The sequence below is a fragment of the Elephantulus edwardii genome, unplaced genomic scaffold (assembly GCF_000299155.1).
Source record: "Elephantulus edwardii isolate Elephantulus edwardi_28Jun2011 unplaced genomic scaffold, EleEdw1.0 scaffold00070, whole genome shotgun sequence".
NCBI lineage: Eukaryota > Metazoa > Chordata > Mammalia > Macroscelidea > Macroscelididae > Elephantulus > Elephantulus edwardii.
In genome coordinates this window covers 9,401,973-9,426,008 of record NW_006399820.1, presented here as the reverse complement: position 1 = coordinate 9,426,008, position 24,036 = coordinate 9,401,973, and the positions used below count along the sequence as shown (strand labels likewise).

Here is a 24,036-nt window from a genome sequence, read left to right as displayed (position 1 = left end):
GCAGAGTCTGCACTTTCTAACACTAGCTGTCAATTCATTCCAGCTGAGAAATTATTAAATTTCTTCTCCTGCTTGTGTGGATATTAAATCGCAGTAAACATACTTGCACAATGTCAGGTACAGCGAGCACAATTTTCTGCATGATAAAAAAATTTTTTTTCCCTTTTGGTTAGTGGAACCTTGGCCGCTCTGCAGAGGTTATAAATTTCTCTATTTCCTTTTATTTGCTGCTCTCAGATATAATCTTTATTTCTTTTGGTGAGTTCCAGCACCTTTCATGTTATTTGTAATAAAAGAAAGTAGTATTTGATTTAGATTACTCCCTCTCTAAAATATGCCTTCTAATTCATCTTTTCTGATACTCCAAACAGAAGTATGAAGGGAAGAAATTTTAAACAGTGAAAATGTTGTTAAGAATGAGACTTGATGTAAGAATGAATTTAATGAAGTTGTGAAGGATTAAATGTATCAATGATCTTGCACACCTAGTAGATCTTAGTTTGTTGATTTCTAGTTAAGGAATGTGAATGGTGGTGACAAAGGTCATCATAGAAGTGGATCTTCAACTTTACTCTCATCAAGTTTAGCAAAAAAGTAAATCTGTGACTAGATTCCCAGCTCTTTCGTTCATTGGCCCAGGAATTTGCATTTTCAGATGACTCTTCAAATGATTTGAATGCTTTGGACCAAATACTCCCAGGGGATAAAATGTCCCATTGATGCAAAGTAACAAGCTATAAATCTGGATCCACCATTCTATATAAGACAAGAGAGTGTGCCCCAACTCCCACCCAGCTCAGTTCTTCCCATAATAGACCTCTCATCAGATTTGTTTTGGGCAGTTTAAAAATAGCAGTTTTGAGCCATGATCTCAAAACAGTCCGATTGTGTGAGCTAGATTTCAGTGTTTCATTTGAAGTTCTCACAAGTTTCAGAATCATGACACTAAATCCTTTTTGGCATGTGTTTTCTGATCTACAAATTTTTGTTAATTTTTTTCATCTTTGTTTCAGTTTTTGTTTTACAATGTGATAAGCCTTTTAAAGCATGATTACCCCAGTGTTTTATGATGAGTGGAAAAGTACAGTTAGTGCCTTATTATCCAGAGGTAAAAGTTAAATCTGTATAATAGAGAAGAGAGCCATGAAAGTGACTTTGTCAGACCCACCTTGTTATGCCCCTATAGCAAAGGCTTGATTAATCAAGTGAAATGCTTTCAGATGATGAAGCTGAAACTTTGACCATCAAATGGCAGGATAAAGAACAGAATTGAAAACTAGCTGTAACAAGACATTGAGAGAGATACATGATATAGGTAGAGATGAGATGCCTTGCTAGTTATCCCAGCATAGCTTGGCCTTCTTGAGACAAATTCAGTTTCTTCTCAAGGTGAGGCTCACAGGATGGTAACTTTTAAGATGTTCTCAGTAGGACAGATTCATGGATTCATTAAGCTGGATAGCATGCACAAAGCAGCAGAGTGTCAATAGGATATGCCACACCAGACTAGACTCCAGGCAGCCCCCACTTCTTCCATTTCATTGAGAGCAAGCCTCACACCCAGCGATCTGTCTACTCCAACTCTACCCCTGGCTTGGTGTGCTGTCGAGAGTATACTAGTTCTTAACCCACACTCCACAGCCAGTGATGATCACATTTCCACTTGCCTCCATCCAACTATTCAACCTCCCAACCCATAAATCTTGTCATTATAGAACTTCCACAAAGAGAGGAAGTCAAGACAATACCAAAAATAAAGACTATGAGACCAGCAAGATAAAGGTAAACTTAAGGGTGATGCAAGAGAAAATCAGCAAATTTACTCATCAAAAGACAAAAGAAGAAAACTCCTAATTATTCAGTAAATACAAAAGCAACAACAAGGAAAGGAATGTAAAGAAAATTCACAAACAACAAAAAACCTCAACACAAATGTGAGCAGGGAAAAAAAAATCACTGATATCTCCCTTCCCCCAAGACAGCAGTAAATTCATACTTATAATCACCCTGAATGTAAAATACTCCAGTCAAGAGAGAAAGTGGTAGATTCAATTAGAATAAAATCCAACATTGTGTCTACTGTCTACCAAAGAAATAATCTTAGACATAAAACTATAAATAAGCTTAAAATCAGAATGTGAAAATATATCTAGTAAATAGCAACAAAAAATAAAGCTAAAATATCACTATTAATGCCCCATAAAATAGACTTTAAGGCAGAAGCTTCACAGAAGACAAGGAGAAACGGTATATCATACTTGAAATTACAAAACCCAACACTGTCATGAATTAAAAGAGAACTAGTTTCACAGGAGATATTGTTGATATGTGCCATCAAGTAGTAACTGACTCATAGCTGATCCTCCAGTGGGTTTTCAGAAGCACCAAATCTCATGGGTAGAGATTGTCCGTCCCTCTTCCACGAGGTAGCTGGTAGATTTGAACCACATGCCTTCAGGTTGGCAGCACAGCTCCTTACCACTAGGCTGCCAGAACTCCCTTTCACAAGAGCAGTAGAAGACCTTTCAGCAAAGGACGGAAGGAACAATTCAATGAAGCAAATGCATCAAAGACATAGAAGATCTAAATAAGACAGTTGACCAACTTGACTTCATAGATATACAAGCATGATGCTCTACCCAACTATAATACAATGCATGTACTTTTTCAATATAAATGAATAATTCTTTACAGTAGGCCGGATAATATAGGCAACAAAGCAAGCCATAATAAATGGAAAACTTTGAAATAATACAAAGCATCTTCTCTGATCGCAGCAATATAAAATTAGAAATCAGCAGCAGGAAGAAAAAGACGTGGGGGACTCAAATGCATGGAAATAGAAATAACACCCAAGTTAAGAACTAGTCAATAATAGACTACATTAAAAATTATTTTAGTTAAATGAAAATGAAAACAATAAACATAGCCTTTGGAACACAGCAAAAGCAGTGCTTAGAGTTCATTTTGTAGCAATAAATGTACATATTTTTAAAAAAGAGGGAACTCTGGTGTGTTTTAATTTAATTTAAGCTGTGCTTTAATTCAAAAGGTACACTGTTTGACTCTCCCAGCCACTGTGTGGGAGAAGGCTGATCATTCTTCTCCCAGGAGATTTAGTGCTTCTGAAAATTCACTGGAGGGTCAGCTTTGGATTGGTTCCAACTTTATGACCCAGAGTAGGTAATTTGAAATTTCTACCAAATCTGCTGATGCTGTCTGTGTACAGTTGGACTGCTAATCAAGCTCTGCCTTCTGTAATGTTTTTAATCCACTGGCCACTTTGCAGGATACAGAGGGACAGTTTTCTGTCATATTATTTACAGCATTGGAAACATACTGGAGGGTCAACTATTAGTTAATTTGAAGCAACAAGAGGGGAGGGATGGAGAGAGATTGATTCAGAAGAGAGTTAACACACATGCTATTCAAACTATGTCAAAATGCAAGACCAGAGGAAACACTCCTGTAATCCTTCTAGGAAGCTAGGGTGGACCCAATAAAGCCAGGCAAAACCAAACCAAACCAAACACTTCATTTGCTGCTCAGTCATTTCTAACTCATTGTAATCCTCCATCAGGTTCCCTGCAGTACTCTGGTGAACTACTGGGTTAGGAGTTGTGCTTCCAATGCAAAGGCAGGCAGTTCGAATCTATCAGCTACTCCTTGGGAGAAAGATGAACAAGCTTCTCGGCAATCTCTAGCCTCTGAAAACCCACAGAACGTGTAGTTCACAGGCAGTTCTGACTTGTCAGCACATAATAGCAACAATATCAGGTTTCCAGAGTTGTAATGAGGAGATTCTAAATTCTACAGAGTTCTAAAGAAACAGTTTCACCTTTTTCTTGCTTAATTTATAGATTCAAACCACCAATTGTTTTGCTAGCAGCCACATGTAAAGCCTCTATCACATCACATCACATCACATCATATGTAAAGCATACATTACACCACCAGTACTTCATAAAACCAAACAAAAACATAACTTCCTATTGGCACACAATTTTCTTTATGAATTAATAATTTTTAAAAATGCAAGGGAGATTTTGGGATAATTAAGAGCATATATATAAAACCCACAACCAACATTATTCTTAACACAGACTGAAAGCATTCCCTTCGAGAATAGGAACGAGACAAGACTCTTCTCTATCATTATACTTACTCAGTATCATACTGGGATTCCTAGTTAAAGCAATAAGGCATGAAAGAGGGAAAAAAAGTCATATAAATTAATAAAACCAAAACCAATGCACTGCTATCGAGTTGGTTCAAATACCTGTCTTTGAATTTTGAGAGTGTAAATCATCATTCTAGGAGCAGATTGTCCATCTTACTCTTGTAGAGTAATTGGTGAGTGAAAATCCATTCGCTGGTGAAGGCATAGTCTCTTTAATGAATCTGGCAAACATGGCTGGCTCTCCATTTGTAGAGAAATGCAACGCAATCCATATATCACATCCTAAAAAAAAAGAAATAAAAATCTGTAATGGAATTAGAACCTAAATGTAAAAATAAAAATGATAGAACATATTTGGATAAACAAGTTACCTAATTTATGGATTAAGTTAAAATCAAAGAAACAAAGGTAGCAGAAAAGACATAATATTACTAAGGTCTGCTAGTAATAAAATATTAAAACTCACTAAAAGACTTCACCAAAGAATAAAAATAGAACTTAATGACAGGGAAAAATGTTTTGGCAATAATATATATGACAAGCGTATAGTCTTTGAACTTTATTCAAAAACTTTAATACCTGAACAAGTAGACAATTTGATTTAAAAACATAGGAGAAGAATTTGAAAACAGACAATTCATCAAAAGACATTAGGCTCATGAGACACAATGTATATCAACTTTGAAAGCAAACCAATATATTTTTTTAAATAAAGACATTAGGCAGCTAGCAAATACAGGAAAAGATGCCTACAGTCATGAACCAGATTGAAATGAAATGCAATGAAAAATCAGAACTGATCTTTAGTAGTAGTCATGTATCATCTCACCTTTGCAATGGCAATGCAACAGCACTGATAGAAAACAAACAAAAATATTGGCAATGCTGTGTGGACATTGCATTTTTAACACACTGCTGTGCTAGAATTATAGAATGAAACTTGCTTGCATGTAAATTGTAATTGAAGAGTGCTAAAACAGGTAAAATAAAAAAGGATGGTACAACCAACTATGGAAAATGGTATGCTACATCCTTAAAAAGCTAGCAATAGAAATACTATACAATAAAGCAGTTCCACTCCTGAGTGTATCCTAGATGTATAATAATAATAACTTGAATAGACATATACATATTTCATGTTCTTCACAAGGTTTTTCACCAAGTAGAAAGCTGTGAACAGTCTGTCCATAAGCTGATGAGTTGATAAACTGTTGTGTACGTATTATAGACTAGTACACAACAGTGAAAAAGAATTATGAATAAGGGACACTGCTGGTGTTGTATATAACTTTTGGGGCTACTCACTGAAAAGTCAGTTGTTCAAGTCCACCATCTGCCCATTAGATGGAAGATGAATGGACAGTCACCTCCCATAAAGATTTACAGCCTCAGACACCCAGTGAAGGTTGTCATGAGTCAGAAATGACTCAGTAGTAATGAGTGTATGCTTGAGATACAGGATATATACATGTGCATACACGTAAACACACATAATTTAATTATTATGAATCCGATAAACATTTTTTAAATTAAATTTTATTAGTATTAATGAACATTTACAAGGATTTTGGGTTTTCATTCCTTCATTGCTGTACCATTCTCTCTACCCTCTTCCCCAGTTTGTTCTTCTTCCCCCACCCTCCGAATGTCTGTTTTAATTGTCCAGTTGCCACAGTGCTTGTCAAAGCCAGTTCTGTTTAATCTCCTTTGTCAGTGTGTCCTTTGCCATTCCCTGTCACTCCTCCCTGAGAGAGACTTCACCCTGATTCATAAGGGAAAGGGGATGGCGTATTCTCTTAGCTACTTCCTGCTGAAAAGGGACGCTGTGGGTTTCAGGGTGAAGATCTTCTCTCACTACTCTAAAGGGCCCCTTTGGCAGTAGGAAACACATAGACTATTATGGAGATTTATTTTGGAATTTAGATGCACTGTTATTAATTGAGCTTAGCCGTACATGTTCATATCCTTGAAGATGTATCATGGGGGTGTTGCAACTTAGAAGACACAAATTTAACTAACAAGTTTTAAGTACATGAGTCAAAAGTTATGGAAAAGTAAAAGAAAAGATTCTTTCATTGTTTTACAAACCCTCCCCCAGGTCCCCTCCACCATGTAGCCATCGCTCTAGACTCCTGTGATGACAGAAATACCTAGTCACATATCTCTTTTAAACAGTTTTCTCCCTCCTCTGTTTCAGTGCAGTATACATTATTGAACACATCTTATTCAATCTCTCCCCAACCCCGAGGTTAGTCCCATTCTACAACAGTGGCATCATGCAAACATTTTAAAATCTTAAGCTTGCACAATTCTGGATAATCAACAATTTGTTTTACTCTATGTAACATGTTGATAAGAACTATAAAAATCCTACTGTACTAATAGGTAGTGACCTCAACTGCAACATACCTTCCTGAATTTGTGCTTTGTGTTGATAGAACTCTTACACAGTGACTGTGGTCTTGGTCATGTGTCTTGCTTAGATCAGTTGGAACATTAGAAAGCACGATTCAAGCAGGTATTGGATAAGCCCTTACACACTGGTGAATATTGCAGCATAGAGAGCCTTCAGCCACCAGGTAAAGTGGCCCAGCTGCCCATCTGGCAGTACTTGAGAGATGCCTGGGCAGCCCACCTTCCTAGTTGAGGACTTAGTTATTGAGTAAAGAAGCCATGTTGAACGGTCCAGCCACCACATGGATCAAAAAACCTGCCCAGTTGAACCTAGTCAATTTGCAGAACTGTGAAAAATAGCATTTTAAGCTATTTTTTTGCAAGGTGTGTTGTGTGGTAGTAGAAATAATCCTTTTGATATTTTAAAAATGGTTTTAATATTATGGTATATTGCCTTAATTTTTATAACATTTATCTTAGACTAAACATAGTAATAATAATGGGACTATATCTTAACATTGCTTAGCGAGTTCCACAACAGACCCAGGGATTTACCCCCTTCCAGCCTCCGACTGTCCTACAACTTCATCTCCAGGCGTAACTTCGGGACCATCTCAACCATCCCCTATTTTCGGGACCAGCTAACACCTTTTTTTCCCTAGCCCCAAAACCTCGACCAACTGTGAGCTCTCAGATCCGTCAAAATTATTCGGCCGAAGCAGAAGCCAGTGTCAACTGTCTGGTCAACCTGCACATGCAGTCCTCTTACACCTACCTCTCTCTCGGTTTTTATTTTGACCGTGATGTGGCCTTGGAAGGCGGTGGGACACTTCTTCCACGAGTTGGGGAATGAGAAGTGCGAAGGTGCTGAGCGGCTCTTGAAACTGCAAAACCAGCGCGGGCGGGTGAGTCCTCTTCCAAGACATCCAGAAACCATCCAAGGGAGTCGGGTAAAACCCTGGATGCCTTGCAAGCAGCGCTGGCCTTGGAGAAGAACCTAAACCAGGCCCTTCTGGATCTGCATGCCGTGGGTTCTGCCCACACTGACCCCCGTCTCTGTGACTTTCTGGAGAACCACTTACTGGATGAAGAAACTGCGAAGAAGATGGGTGACTATCTGACCAACATTAGAAGACTGGGCGGCCCCCCGGCTGGTCTGGGTGAGCATCTCTTTGAACGTCTCACCCTCAAGCACAACTAGTGGCCTTCGGGGACCTGCAGGGGGAAACCTCTGTGTCCCCCTGCCATCAGGAGCAAGCTTCTCTATCCCACCCTGATGTAGAATCTTATCCATTCAGAAGCCCTTCGCCCAAGCCTTGGACCAAATGAAACAATAAAGCTTTTTGCAACAGCTAAAAAAAAAACAACCCACACTAAGAAACCAATGCTTAGCATACAGAGCTAAAAATCATAGAACCAATTGAAAAGTAGTTTTACAGTCTACAGTCTACTATAAGCCATTGTATCACTGAGTGATAAGAACAGTTCCTCAGCAAACAGTGCTATGGTGTCTGGGCTAAGAATATAATAGACTCAGTTCTTTTTCCATAATTTGCCAACTCTGTGACTTTGAGAAAGCTATTTATCTTTTCTTACATCTGAGAAATTTCTGCTAACAGAAATGTCTATACTTTGAACACAAGGCCTCCTCCAGAGGAAAAGTTGTGGCAGTCAGCCACTGTAAAGATTTGCAATCATGTTAATCCTGTTGAATAGTTCCACTCTGTCCTGTAGAGTCACTGAGTTGCCATCAACTTAAAGGCAATGGGGTTGGGTTTTGAATAAGTGATATGCAGATAATGCTTAATATAATGTATTATGCCATAATGTAATATGTAATAATAAGGCAAGCAGGACAAGCAGGGAAAAATAGTTGCCATCAAAGAACATATTGTTGTCATTTTGGTTTGTATTCTTTCTGGCTGAAAGTGAGTCTTGTTAGGTGCTGGGGAGTTGAGTGTGATTCATAATGGAGTCTTAGGTAATCCAAATGGTTAAGTGCTTGAGTAATAGCGAAAACTCACCGAAAGGCTTTAGAAGGAAGACTCTTGATGTGCTTCTGGAAATCATAGCATTGAAAATCCAGTGGCGCACTGTTCTGCTCTACATACAGAGGATGACAATTAGCTGGCATCATCTAGATGACAATTCAGTTTTGGTTTATTTGTGCGTCTGCTCATATGATATCACGTGCTTATGTTAAAATTTTTATGAAAAGAAACACTAAACTCTATGTTATTGAATTTTAAAGCTATGTACACATTACCTGGAGATTTCATTAATGTGTACATTTTGTTTGAGTTGATCTGACTTGTGAATTTGAATTTCTAAAAACCTCCCAGTTTATGCAATGCTCCTTGTCCTCGTATTGCATTGTGTAGTAGGAGCCTCATGGTCTTCATATTTTAATCTTAAGTCTCTTCCTCAGCCATCATCTCTCACTGTGCCTTTGCACAGTCTATTTCAGAGTTTTGAAATTTATGCGTCTATGGTGATACTTACTAGATTATCCATAAATCATTTACTATCACATCTTTTCTAATTATTCTTCCTAGGGGTTTCAGTGACTTCTGGATGCAGCCTATTGGTTTGCTGCCCATCCCTCTACTGTTTGTACCGCCCTGAGATTCTTCTAATGACTAATTGGCTTACATGTTGATTTTCTCGTACTGTGACTTACCCTTTGGGATAAGTGTTGCCTGGCCCCTCTTACCTAGCTATTATAACTAATGTTCAGCATCATTTATTGAAGGAAAGAATGTATGTATGCAGGGCTGTGTGGTCCTCAGAACTGGAGAATGGAAACCTCATCTTTCACTTTACCAACAACTGTAAATAGGGAAGGCTCTCAGAATGAGTCTTGTAAATGTCTGACTGGGGGCGTGGGGCCTGGAGCCTGGGGTCTAGAGAACTGGCCAACTAATAACCTTGCCTTGTAATAAGAGAAAGATGGATTGGTCACAGATGTGAAGCATTTTAAGGAAGATAGTGTAGATGGAGGACTGTAAGACTATTTGTTTTTGTGAATATCAGTCAGTGTATAATAATGCTATATTATATTAGCAAAATGGAGTAAGATGGGAAATAAAACGAAGATGCTGTTTAGGAGAACAGAGATTGAAAAGAAATGATCTGTTTTATAATTGGATTGCTACATACAATATCTCACTTTTGCATCTATATTTTTTTATGTCTGTATTTTGTCATTTGTGATTTATTTTTCAGGCCTCATATGGTTTGCATGTAATACTCTGATTTTCTTTATAGTTGTGCTGATCTTAAGATATTAGTAATGATATAATTAGTTGTCATTAAAATAGTGGAGGAGTGGCAGTAAGAGCAGCTTGACTATATTTAACGTGACTGCCAAATCAAATAAAGATTTTTAGTATTTTTTACAAGAGTATTAGTTTAATATTTGTATGTTTCCAGCAATAACATTTCAGTGATTATAATTTCATAAATACTTTTTCCAAGTTTGTCAATATTGAGATCACTTGAATGATACCTTTGTCCAGTGAATTTTGAAAACCTGATATGTATGTGCTCTAAAGCTTCAGTTATTTCATTCTGACTTAACCCCCTGTTGTCCATCTGCCCTTCTACTCCAGAACACTTGTTAACTCATGGTAAGTAGCTCCACTGCCAACCTGAAGGCCCGTGGTTTGAATCCACCAGCTGCTTCACAGACAAAGATAGGGAGTTTCCTCTCTCATGATTTACTGCCTCTGAAAACCATTGGAGGGTCAGCTATGGTTTTAACTCAATGGTAACCCCAGAACCTACATTTTAACCACATTTTCAGATGATTTTTTAGATGATATTAAAATGTAGATTCTAACTCATTATATCTGAGGTAGAGATGCAAATTCTCAGCAAGAGTTTGTGTCTGAAGAGTTGATTTGCTTCAATTAACTGTCTTTTTCTATTCTATTGTATTTTTCTGACCTAAAATGGCCATGATTAATATAACTTATAAAAAGTGAATAAACACTGGACAATGACTGAAATGTCTTTCTAGTATATTAGCCGTGGTTGGCTTGCTTATAAATCTTATTTGTTACCACTATTACTTATTTATTGAACAAACGTTTGCCAAATAAGGGGAGAGTTTATGATAAGGATCCGATCTGTGAGTTTTACCAATGTCTGTGGTGAACTCTGGAAAGTTATAAACAATCTGTAAAACTTGACTATGACTTACTAGCTGGTTATGAAACAGATTCTTTTTCTTCACTCAAATCTAAGATTGTTAAAAGATAAAGTTCAATTTTATACAAGCTGATTTGTTAAGAATAATTTAAATAACCTCTGACTTTTACTAGTTGCTTTTGGATGCAGCTGTTCGCACTATCCAGGAACAAGAAGTCTGCTGTCATTAGGTCAATTCTGACTCAGAATTACAAGATGGAGTTACAAGATGGAGTAGACTAGCCCTTTAGAATTTCCAAGGCTGTCTTGTGTCCTCTTTCTCCTGATGGAAGATTTGAACTGCTTACCTCTTGGCTAGCAGCTAATTTTTTTAAGCTCTGTGTCACTTGAGTCGCTTTAAAAGTACAGTTCAGAAATCAAAATTGCCAACTCGAAATAAATAAGAATTCTAACTCCTATGAGCTCTGGGGGCTTACTGGTAAGGAGTTGTGCTGCCAGCTCAGAGGTATGCAGTTTGTATTCATTTTCCTCCTGGGTGATTTACCGCCTCTGAACACCTGCTGAAGGTCAGCTGTGAGTCGACTGCCAGTTCAGTAGCATAGGACAAAAAAGATGAAAAAACATTTGCAAGTATTTTTATTTATCACCACCAAAAGAAGAAAACACTTCCCCCACTTTGCCACATTACTGATTTTAGCCCTTGTTTTATTTTGTCTTTTATTTTCCATGATGACAATATTTTTCCCCAATAAATACAAGTATAATTAATAACATACAGTTGAGAGATTATGTTGTTTAATTGTTTCTATATTTATAATCTTGTCTGAAAAATAGATGCCAAATAATTTTCATTACATTTGGCTTGTCGTAGGTGATGGTGCTTGTTATTCCTGTTCTACTGAAGCACAGGTTATACTGAGAGTTTGAGGTTGGATATTAAAATACTTATTTCCTGATTGATAAGTTAAAGTATTTTTACCATAGCATGTTGCCTCTCAGGGGAAAATGCTGTACTCAAATACTTGGTATTGCAGATGAGTTCATTGCTTTGATGGAATTTAGCTTATTATAACTGAGGCCATTTCATCAGTTAAGATCATTTTGAGAGAGACCCTTAGTGGAAATGCAGCCACAGTGCTCTTGAATAGTGGCACTAACTTATCTCAAAGGAATCCAATTTTATTGACAATGAATTTTTTCAAAAGATTTTTTACCTGCTTAAAAAAAAAAGCTGAAAATCTGAAACAAGAAATAATTCTAGGGTCTTAGAACACTCAATATACCAAAAGAAGATATTTTCGCATATTTATTAATAAGTGAGATCAAACCTTTAGCTGATGTATTTAAATGTTCATTGAGGTCATTAAAAATGAACAATGCTTAAATTGAAAAAAAGACCTGTTCTTTTTAAGTTTTAGGTGATCCATTAAAATAAAAGATAAATCTGTATGTTCTAATTTAGAAATATAATACAAAAATGGATATAGTAATGATACAGAAGGATTAGTTGTTCCACAAATACCTGAGAAATTGAGACCTGGCTTCCTTGAAGGTACTTGAAGATGCCAGTGTACCCATCAGAGTATCTTGCTTGCCTAAAATCTGTGTTCTCTTCATGTCACAGACTTGCCTTACATGAACTGTGAATTTTAATTTCAAATGTATTTGCAAGCCAATTCCTATAAAAAAGGTGGGTTTATAGCTTGAAAACTGAGTACTTCAGAAATGCCAAGTAAATCTAGTTCATCTTCAATTGCCATTTGCGTCTGGTCTTAATTTAGGCAATTGCATTTGTGACCCACTCATGTTTTGCCTTTCTTTCTGAAAACCAGAGCCCCAGAAAAAGAAAAAAAATAAACCCACTTTTGTTCCTAGTTTATTTGCAAACCAGGTCAGACGCCCTTGATTAGCTCTCAGTTGGAGGATAATTTGAACCTTGACAGATTGAACCCAAACAGCAGGGTTTCTCTAGTCTGGCCAACAGATAGGGGAGGGGGCTGGGTGTGGAGAAAAGAAAAGCTAATTCCAGTCCACAAGCTGCAGGACCGAACTGCATAAATGTGCAACTGTTAATGAATGGAGATTGCAAATATTTACAAAAGGCACACGGGACGAGGGGAGGGAAGAAAAGATTAGTATCTTAGGCAGCTGTTCTAAGGGAAACCTATTAAAAATAAACATGATAACTGATGCTCAGGAGTTAATATATCTGTCACATATCAAATACACTCAAAGAAAACAAAAATGCTACCCCCAAAAAACTATCTTGCTTTGTGTTTAACTCCAAATTTTGTTCTGGTATCTCTTCTACCTCTTGTAATGACCACATCAATATTGTTTTAGAGTTAATAAAGTCATGGGTTAGTGGACAGAGTAACTTGAGTTGTGTACGCTATGATTATATTTGTTGGAAAATGTTAAGACCAACTGTTAATTGTTATATTAATGGATTGAAGATGACATAGTAGTTTGAATATGATGCAAGCACCACTTTAGAATCCAGACAGTTTTGCCACATGAACTGATTTCTGAAGCAATGAATTCTTGGTTCCTAACACTGACACTGATTATGAATATTTCCTGTTGTTATAATGTGCCATTCATTTGCTTGAGAATCATAGTGACCTGATGTGCAACAGTTCTGAAACCAGCTTAATCCTGAGCCAACCTTATCGTCCCTGACACACCCACTCTCATTACCCCAGTCACTGAGTCAGTCCATCTCATCAAGGGTCTTCCTCACCTGCGCTGTCCTTCTACCCTTTCAAGCATGATGTTCCTTTCCAAAGACTGGTCCCTTCTTGCAGCATGCCTTAAGTATGTCAGATGAAGCTTCAGAATGCTTGCCTCCAAGGAGCAGCCTGGTTTCACCCTCTCTAGGACAAACCTGTTCTCTAGCAGCACAGTTTGCTGAAACTTAGGAGGACCTGAAGTGCTTGCTGCAGAAGGCCAGGGACTGCAACCTTATATAGGGATTGAAACTCAACACCAAGAAAACAAAGATTCTCACCACTGGGCCAATTGGCAGCATCATAGCAGATGGTTGAGGAGACGGCGATTGTTAACAGCTTCAGTTTGCTCGACTTCACGATCAGCATTGTTGGTACCAATAACTAGGAAATCAAAAGACAAATTTTATTGGGAGAGTCTGTTGTCAAGGACCTCTCCAGAATACTGAAGAGCAACGTTGTCAGTCTGGAGATGGTGTGCCTGGTCCAGACCATGGTCTTTGCAATTACTTGCTATGCATCAGAAAGCTGGGCAGTGACTAGGAATGATAGAAGGAGAATTGATGATATTATTGCCTAAGAACAATGAAAAGAGCCCTGGTGGCTTAGTGGCAAGAAGCTGCACTGCAATCCTAAAGGCAGACAGTTTGGGACCACCAGCTGCTCCATGAGAGAACGACAGGCAGTCTCCTCCCACTCAATTAAATGCCTCTCAAAACCGACCAGAGGCTCAGGGTCAGTTCCTACTTTATGGTACACAGCACACACACAACACAAAGGCAATGATAATCAGCTTAAGAATACGGCCCTTCTGACCCAAGCTACGGTATTTTCATTTGCATCTATGCATCTAAAAGATGGACAGTGAATAAGTATGATAGAAGAAGAATTGATGCTTTTGAAATGTAATATTGAGTAATAATGCTGAATTTCCCATCAGTGGCCAAGAGAACAAACATATTTATTGGGGGAAATGCAAAAGGATCATGATCTTTAGAGGCAAGGATGGTGAAATTTCTCACATACTTTGATATGTTGTCAGGAGAGGTTATTCCTTGGAATAAGACATCATTCAGAGGAAAGTATAGGATCGTAGGTAGAAAGATCACCCCCAACAAGATGGATTGACACAATGACTGTACCACCAGGCTTGAGAGTAGCAGAGCTTCTGAGGATGGCCCATGATAGAACAAAATTCAGATTTGTTGTTTTTATTTGGTCACTGTAAGAGGTAGTGGACTCAGTGGCACCTAACAACAACAAATATATTCAACCTGTTTCTCCAAATCCTTCCTGGTATCTTCATGTGAAATACATGCTTTTTAGCATTTAGACAACTGAAATTAGTGCATACTATACTTGATATTTACATGTTAGTCATAGTATAGTGGACACCTGCCCTGGTATAGTGGACCTTTGCCATTCAAGGATTTGGCATTCTTGTGTTTAATGGTTTCTGGGTAATCATGAAAGTCTTTAGGAAGAAGCAACTTGAATTTTCCAGTCTTGACTTTTTATTTGAGTACCTTGAAGTTTGAGGTAGAATTAGAAGAGCAAGCCATTCTTCTTATGAGTATGTCCAGCAGCTCTGAGTTTATATTCCAGTGTCATACTGAGTAAGTGTCCTGCAATTTTTTTAAGTCCCAAGTCACCAAAACTTTCATTTCTGTGCCGAAAACGACAACGAAATGAAACCAGCTATTAATAGTATGTTGTTCATTAATGTAGAGATTTGAGAATAATAAGAATCTGCTGTGTTAAAATCTGAATATTAGACATTTTGTCCAATATTTCTGATGTCAGGTCATTTTTAACTTGTAAAAGTATAATTCTTTACCAGTAATGTAGGTGATTTAGGAGCCATTTATGAAGAGAGAACTGGGGGGAGGGGTGGGCAGGGAGAAAAATGCAACAATGAATGAATGGAAACCCAAAATCTCTGTAAACATTCATTTAAACTAATAAAATAAAATGTAAAAAAAATTATAATGTGCAAAAAAATCTCTTTCTGTTGGAACAATTGCCACTCTTGGGATGACTTCCCTGTTGTGCAAGTGTAAAGCAGTGTGGCTGTGACACTAGTCAGAAGTCAGGTTAGGCATACTGTTGTTAGCTGCTTGAAGTAGGCCCTGACCCATGGAGATTAGATGCACACCAGAATAAAATTCTGCACCATCCCCATGTTTTGTCATCAAAGATACTGTGGCAATCCATAGGGTTTTCATTGGCTGATTTTCAGAAGTCGATTGCCAGCCCTATCTTCCGAGTCTTAGTCTGGAAGCTTCACAGAAAACATTTCAACATCACAGCATCCACACAGGCATCCACTTGGCAGTGGCCAAGCTTCGATTGGTAATCCAACCCCGGTGTCAAAAAGTGTGAGAACTCTACTAGTGAACCCCGTTAATGTGTTAATGTGGCTGTTACAGGTTTCATTCCAGTTTCAGAATCAATGAAAGAGTGTAGCTCACCTCCATCCAGAGAGAGAGAATCTTACTGGGGAGACCTTGGTGAAGGCTTGTCTAATGATCTGCCCTTCGCCTGTTAATCTCACATCCCATTCTAGTCCTTGCCACGGGAACCTTTCAGAGCAGCAGTTTCTTTCTTTGTCCAGTCACCCATCCTCACCTAACCTAGCCTGACTGGAAGCCCCATAATGATGTCACACTTAAAAAAACCTTGTGATTGGCATTAACTCATTTTGGCTTGTTAATATACACATTAGAAAATGGGAGAGAGAGAGAAGACAGCCAAAGAATATAAAAATGGTGTGTGAGAGAGCAAAGATCAGTAGTAAGCAGACCCTTTTTCTCCTTTGAACTACAAGTTGTTTCTGCCTTATTAACAGTATACATACTTGGCTTCATACATGGATGTTTAATTTGTTGAAGTAAGTGTGTGTGTGTGTGTGTCTTTACACACACACATATTAGGGTCATTATACTATGACTTAAACAGAAAAGAAAGGCAGGGCTAATACTGTTGCTGTTTTTAATGATGCCATTTCTCTGTTTCTTCTGTGTTGGAAGGAAACTAAATAGCCCCTCCCTTTTAAGAAAGGTTTTGATGGAATCAGAAGAGACGCTGTCCTGTGCTAAGGGAACACTGAGATGCGATCTCTAATGGTAACACTACATTTCCATGCTGTTTGCGGTTACATTACACCCTTAAACTTGGACTCTCTGTAGTTCATCACCGTAATTTACACACTGGGTCGGTACATTCTCTTCAAGACAGTTTGTCTTCTGCCTCCAGCTGCTCCCCAATAGCCATTGTGCTGAATAAGCACTTAGTTCAGTGTGTCCTTGAGACAATTAATGCAGGCATCTGCAGAAGTGGCGGCGGCGGCAGCTGCTGTGGTGCCTTCTGCAAGCCAACTTGTGCTTAGCATTGTGATAAAAGAAACAGTTTTTGAGCTGGAAGCGAATGTTGGCTTATTTTTAGCATAAAAAGAGTTGCACCTGCCAGGGCTAGCCGAGGACTGAGGTTTGTTGATTACATGTTCTTGTTAGTGCCATTGTCATTGGTAAAATGAGAATGATGTCATCCTTATCAAACTGAATTGGCACCCTGCAGAGTGACAAATAATTTACCCTCTGCGGTTTTATCAGCATGGGCCGTGTGTTAGGCGTAACTGGAGTGCTGAGTTTTCACAGTTGAATGCTATGGAACTGCAGAGGTGTATAAAAATGAAAGGGATTGATACTTGTAATCAGTGCACATAGTAATGGCCAAGGTGTAATGAAACATAAGTGCACATTTAGGGTAATTATGCTGCTACCAGGTGGGGCCCTGGGGCTTTGCATGTATAGACGCTGCTTGAGATAGCGGGTGTGCAGCGAGGAACACTGCCGCACCATCTGCTGGATTCTCATTTTCTCATTAATTCTTCTGTCCCCTAAGTCTGGGCCACATTGACTTTGAACAGCACTTCATCTGTTCAGTATCTCATCTCATTTTAGTTGGAGGGTGCTCTTAACACTGGTATTGATATGATGTAATCCCCCCTCCCCCATCTCCTCTCTGTCAAATATAGTGAGACAGATCATTGGGTTGATATTGTGTTTGTCGTAAGACTAACTCACCTTAGTAGCATTCACTTGGCCAACTGATGTGAAACACTTTTGTAGTTATGTTTTAATGAGAGAAGTTGCATGGCTATTAAATATAAATGAGCCAAATCTATGTTGTTCTTTAAAGTTATTTGTAAAGGAAAGTTTAATGTGTATTTATGAGTACTTAAGTGTGTTTTTGGTGTCATTTTTAAAAAATTATATATTTGAATTATATAAGATGGAGTAGCTTTATTTGCCTTCAATATAACAAACTTTTTTTTAAAAAAAATTAAGAATCAGCAAGTGATATTCCAGGTTACATATTCTATAGGAAAGTAATATGTTTAAGCTTGTGAAAGTAGTTTTATTTATATTTTCATTTAATTTAATAGTGATAGACTTAAGACACTTGGCATAGTATTTTAGGTAGGCCACTTTCATTATTAAGGTGATTATTATTACCACCACATTATTTTAACATAACTTATAGTGTTCAGTCATGTATCACAAATAATTACTTGTTTTATTATTAGCTAGATGAAGAGTTTAGCTGTCTTTTTGCTGGAAAAGGAACAATATTAGATTAAAACCAGAGTCAGTTCTGCTTTATCACTTGTTACTGGAAAGTGATTTTATACAGTGCAGAATACCAAGAGGATGTCTGTTTTTAGGATGTTCTGTTGGCTATGCAAAGACATTTACTGTGGATCACAACAAGATGTGGCTAACCTCCAGAAGATTGGGAAGCCCAGAACACTTATTGAACTCATGTAAAACCTATATCAGGAAAACTGTTATATGAACAGAGCAAGGGAATACTGCATGGTCCAAAATCAAGAAAGAGTGCAACAGGGATGTATCCTTTCCCAAACCCTCTTAATCTATATGCAGAACAGATCATGGGGAAGGGGGGGATTGATTTTATGAAGAATAACATGGCATCACAATTGGAGGAAGACTCATCAACAATCTGCATTATGCAAATGATACAACCTTGGTCACTATAACTGAGGAGGAATTGAAGCATTTGCTGCAGAAGGTCAAGGACTGCAGTCTTCAATATGGATTGCATCTCAACATCAAGAAAACAGTTTCTTACTACTGGTCCAATTGAGAGTATCATGATAGATGGAGAGGAGATTGAGGTGTTAATAGTTTCAGCTTGCTTGGATCCACAATCAACACATTTGACACCAGCAGTCAGGATAGTAAAAGATAAGTTGTTCTAGGCAATCCTGTTTTTGAAGACATTTCTAGAGTGCTGAAAAGCAGTGATGTCAGTCTAGAGACTAAGGTGTGTTTGATCCAGGCCATGATCTTCTGAGTTGCTTGCTCTGCATCTGAAACTAGGGCAATTACTAAGGATGACAGAAGAATTAATGCCTTTGAGTTGTGATATAGAAGAAGAGTATTGAACATACCAAGGACTGCCAAGAGAGTAAACAGGTATGTCCTGGAGAGGGTGAAACCAGGTTTCTCCTTTGGAGGTAAGGATTTTGAAATTCTGTCTCACATACTTTGGTCATGTGGCCAGGAGGGACCAGTCCTTGAAGACGGAAATCATGCTTGGAAGGGTAGAGGGCCAGCACAAGAGAGGAAAACACCAGATGAACTGGATTGGCACGGTGACTGTGGCACTGGGGGCAGGTGTGTCAGAGTTGGTGAGATTGGTTCAGGATAGAGGAGGCTCAGTTCTATTGTTCATAGGGTTGCTGTGAGTTGTACTTGACTCAATGACACATAACAACACCAGCCACCCCCATATATAAGATGAGGACTGGTGGCCTCCCATAATAAGTACTGATAAGCTGTGCTGCAGCCCAAAAGGCACACAGTTCTAATCTACCAGCTGCTCTATGGAAGAAAGATGAGCAGTCTCCTGTGTGATTTATAGCCTCTGAAAATTTACTAGAGGGTCAGCTATGGATCATTTCTCATGATTGAGATTGCGAGGATGACACAAGGTGGGGCAAGATTTTGATGTTATATATAGAGTCACTAATGGATGAGAGTCAACCTGATGAGGCCTAAAGCAACATGTTACATAATTACATTGCAACTTGACGGCACATTAACAACAACAACAACAATATTATAGGAGATGTATATCATGGCAGCAAAGTTGCTTCAATGATAATGAATCTTGATGATTAAATAATTATAGTTACTTCAATAGAAATAATGAAACTAGGTGAGTAAATAATTACATCACAAAATAGTTTGGTGGTCAGATGTCCCCATTAGAGTTCGTGCCTTTCCATTCTCCGGAAAATTCTTTATCAGTGGGGAGACTGGAGGAGACTGGAAGACAGAAGAGCATTCAGCATAGAAACCAGATACCTTACTTATCCGTGGCAGGGAAGATGTAAGAAGTGAATGTGCCCATAACCTTTAATGACTTCTGATGCCAGGACTTAACCCTTTGCGGTATTCTTCTAGTGACGAGAATTGGGCCTCCTCTGCCATGAACGTGCCATGCTCCTTGTTTCAGGGCCTGCCATCCCAGGTCAGGCTGCTTTCATCTGCAGCTTACTTTGTTATACAGTAAATTGTAAGGAGTGGTGGCGTAACCCTCTGTGCCATGAACCCAGTTCGTCACGAATTTCTTGTTGTTGTTGTTGTTGTTATGTGCCATCATAGTGACCCTATACAACAATTCTGAACCCTGCTCTATCCTGAACCAACCTTACTGTCTCTGACACACCTAGCCCATTACCCTAGTCAGCAAGTCAATCCCTCTCAGCTGGAATTTTTCTCTCTTGTTCTCTCCCTGTGGTCTTGAAGACATGCAGTTCAAATCTACCAGCTGCCCCATAGAAGAAGAATGAGAAATCTCCTCCTGTTTGATAAGCTGCCTCTGAAAACTCACTAGAGGGTCAATTCTGACTTGAAGGCATACAATAGCCACCTTAAACAAACAACGTTTTTTTTCATCGAAAAGGGAAACAATAATTATATGCATCCTTAGTAATTTGGTAATTTCAATTACTCATATTCTTTGGATTTTTGTTGTTGTTTGTTTGTTTTTAAAATATTGTTATTGTTAGGTGCTGTCAAGTTGAGTACGACACGAAAATGACTCTGAACAACAGATCTGAACCCTGCCCTACCTTGTGCCAGCCTTAAAAATCTTTGACATAAGCGAGCCCATTGCTTCATTCATGGTGTTAATTCATCTGGTTGTGGATCTTCCTTTCTTTGACTAACCCTCTACCTTTCCAAGTATGGTGTCACTCTGCAAGGAATAGTCTCTTCTAGCAACATGTCAAAGTATGTGAAATGAAGCTTTATCACCTTTCTTCCAAGGAGCATTATTCTGCACCTTTTCAAAATCGTATCTGGTTGTTTATGTTTTAACTTGTGGCAGTCCATGGAATATTCAGTACTCCTCTCCAACAGCACAGTTTAAAGGCATCAGTAATTCTTCTGTCATCTTTATTCATTCTCAACTCTTAGATGCTCAGCAAGTCATTGTAAAGATTGTGGCCTGAATCAGATGCTCTTTAGTCTTCAACCTTGTGTTATTATGCCACATTGTTAGTATTACTAATGATGATAATAATAATAAATTATTTTTTGTCTTTATAGTAAAGCTCTTGTTCAGTTTCCTCTAGAGTAAGTAAAAAAGCAATAATTGCAGCTAAAGCTCAAACTGAGAGAAATAGTAAATGAATAATTTCAGGAAGGCCATTGTCCCCTTCTTAGAGCGGGTCCTGAGGTTTCTTCATTCCTTTGTAACCAGTGCTGTTGTATAGTCTCCTTACAGGACATAATGAAGTGGTAACACTCGGCACTTTGTTGGGCACATTATAGTTTGCAAAGCACTTTTTTTTTCATTTTAATGAACACTTACATAGATTTTTTATTTCCATTCATACATTGTTGCCTTTTTCTCCCTGCCCACCCCTCTCCCAGTTTGCAAAGCACTTTGATGTCCATTGCTATTTGATTGTCCTTTGTCTGGCATCACCTAGCAGTTAATCCAGCAACAACCTGTGAACCTAATTCTTCTGTCTCCTGTATAATCCATTTACACAAAAAGAATGCTTATCAGAAAGAGATTTAATTTTTAGAACACAGAACAAGAATAATATCTGAAAGAATGAACATTTCTGTGATTGCTTTTGTTTGTTCTTGCACTGTTATGAATATTTTATACAAAATCATTTGATAGGCCTAAAAGGCTTGCTTTAAAATGCAAAACTCTTTGGCCCTACACTCTTCATACCTCATCATGTTCACCCTTCTGCTCCTTAGAGGCACTCACTCAACTATGTTCTTCATATTTTAAAAATAATAGCTAGAAAATATTGAGCTTTCCTTTTTATTGTAGAAAATATTTATTTTTTTACTTCTCTTCCATGCATGCTCTTAAGTTTTGATTCTATCACTATTCTATATTTGCATTTAATAGTACTTGTAATTGAGCTGCAGAATTATAATAATTTTGTTTCTTACATACCTTTCTTTTTTGCTAAAGTGACCAATAGTGCTCATTCTTTTCATTTTATAATTTTTACTAAAAGGTACCTCTGGTGGCCTGGTGGTAAGTAGTTGCACTACCAACCTAGAGGCAGGTAGTTCAGATCCACTTGCTGCTTCACAGGAGAAAGATGAACATTCTCCTCTTGTGAAATATATAACCTCTGAAAATCTCCTGGAGGGTCAGCAATGAGTATCTCTGACACGGGGCTATAAAAACACTTCTTCTCAAAAATGTTGCATATCCCTGAAGCCTACTCAGAGTCGTTTTCCATATAATCCAACACACCAGTTATTTATATATTTCTTACTTTCTTTTCCTTCTGGAGATGTCCTTAGCCAGAACTTTTCACCCTTCTCCCATCTAGACCAGCTGTTCTTTGACTTTGGTGTTGATTTAGGACTTCCACTGGCTGCTTTTCTGAGCTGATTTCTGTGTTTTTGTCCTTTTTCTTTTTCCACTGTTATTTTATAGAGCACAACCTTTAGTAGCTTTCTGAGAATGTGTCTAATTGAAGGAAATTTTTGAGAACTTGCTTGCTTGAATAAATCTCTAAGTTATTCTTATATAGGAGGAGTAGCTTCTTTGATTTCTGAAAACATTTTTCAAAAACATTTTTATCAAAATTCTCACTTGTTTTAACTTTTCCTAAGAAGTTATTCTTTTAGGGAGCACAGGTGGCAGAGTGGTAACCAGTTGTACTGAAACACAAAGGCACATGGTTCTAATCCACCAGCTTCTTTAAGGGAGATGGGTAGACAGTCTCCTCCCATGGAATCTGCTGCTTCTAAAAACCCACCAGAGGGCCAGCCTTGAGTTGGTCCCAGCTTGATGGTACTCAACAACAACTTTAGAAGGTGGTGTCTTTTGGGATTCAGGTTTTTGTCTTTTACACTTTACACATTTCCTTATTCCTGGAAGCATTTGAGAATTTTTTTTTTCTTTACTGCAAATATTTTGAAATTACATTATTTATATTCCAGGAAATTTAGTATCGATCTTTTGAATTATAGTGTATTTGGTTTTGTTCCATGTCTTTCACTTGGAAAATGTTCTCGTTTCTTTATCTTCTTTCTCCTTACCATCTACTTTTAGTTAAATTTTTTGATTGATTTGATATTCCCGTTTTTTTTCCTCTTAATTTCTATCTCTTTAAAATTATGTTTTCTGAGAGCTATTCCCAATATTATGTACAGTATTTTATATTAACTTCTCTCTCTTCATTTTAGCATTACAGTTTTATTTTGGAAGAACTTTTTTACACATGTTTCTTTGTTACAACATTCTGGGGTTTTGTCTGATTGTATTATGATAGGAAGTATTTGGTATCTCATCTCACAATCTCTGTAAAAATATTCAGTTTTATATTTCTTCTTAAAATTTTTCTAAATCTACTGTTGTGCAATGGGAAAGTCTGCTGTTAGGGACCTCTCCAAAGTACTGAAGAACAATGGTGTCTCTCTGGAGACTAAGGTGTGTCTGATACAGGCCATGGTCTTTGGAATCACTTGTTATGCATCAGAGAGTTGGACAATGACCAAGGAGGACAGAAGGAGAATTGATGCCTTTGAGCTGTGTTGCTGGAGAAGAGTATTGAGGGTACCATGGACTGCAAGGAAAACAGATTCATCCTGGAAAGGGTTAAACTGGGTGGCTTCCTGGAGGCAAGGATTCTGAGGCTTTGTCTAACATACTTTGCACGTGTTGTAAGGAGGGACCAGTCCTTGGAGAGGGACATCATGATTGGTAGGGTGGAGGGACAGTGCAGGAGGGGAAGGCCTTCTATAGATGAGGTGGATTAATTCAGTGACTGGGGTAATCGGAATGGGTGTTTTGGAGGCGGTATGATTGGCACAGGACAGAGCAGAGTTTAGGGCTGTTGTACATAGGGTTGCTATGAGTCACAAGCGACTCAACGGCACATCATAACAACAACAACAACTGCTCTCAAGTTGATCCTAATTCTTAGGAACCCTCTGTAAGTTTCTTGCAGCTGTGAGTAAATTTTAATTGGAGGAGCCTGCCTTTCTTTCTCCTTCATAG

General features: G+C 38.2%; 1 protein-coding gene and 1 pseudogene across 1 annotated transcript in view; both read left to right on the top strand.

Moving 5' to 3' along the window:
* The window catches only part of CDKAL1 (CDK5 regulatory subunit associated protein 1-like 1), an 886,114-nt gene that overhangs the window by 400,042 nt on the left and 462,036 nt on the right, over positions 1-24,036 (top strand). The window lies entirely within an intron of this gene.
* Positions 1,048-7,775, top strand: LOC102877661 (annotated as a pseudogene).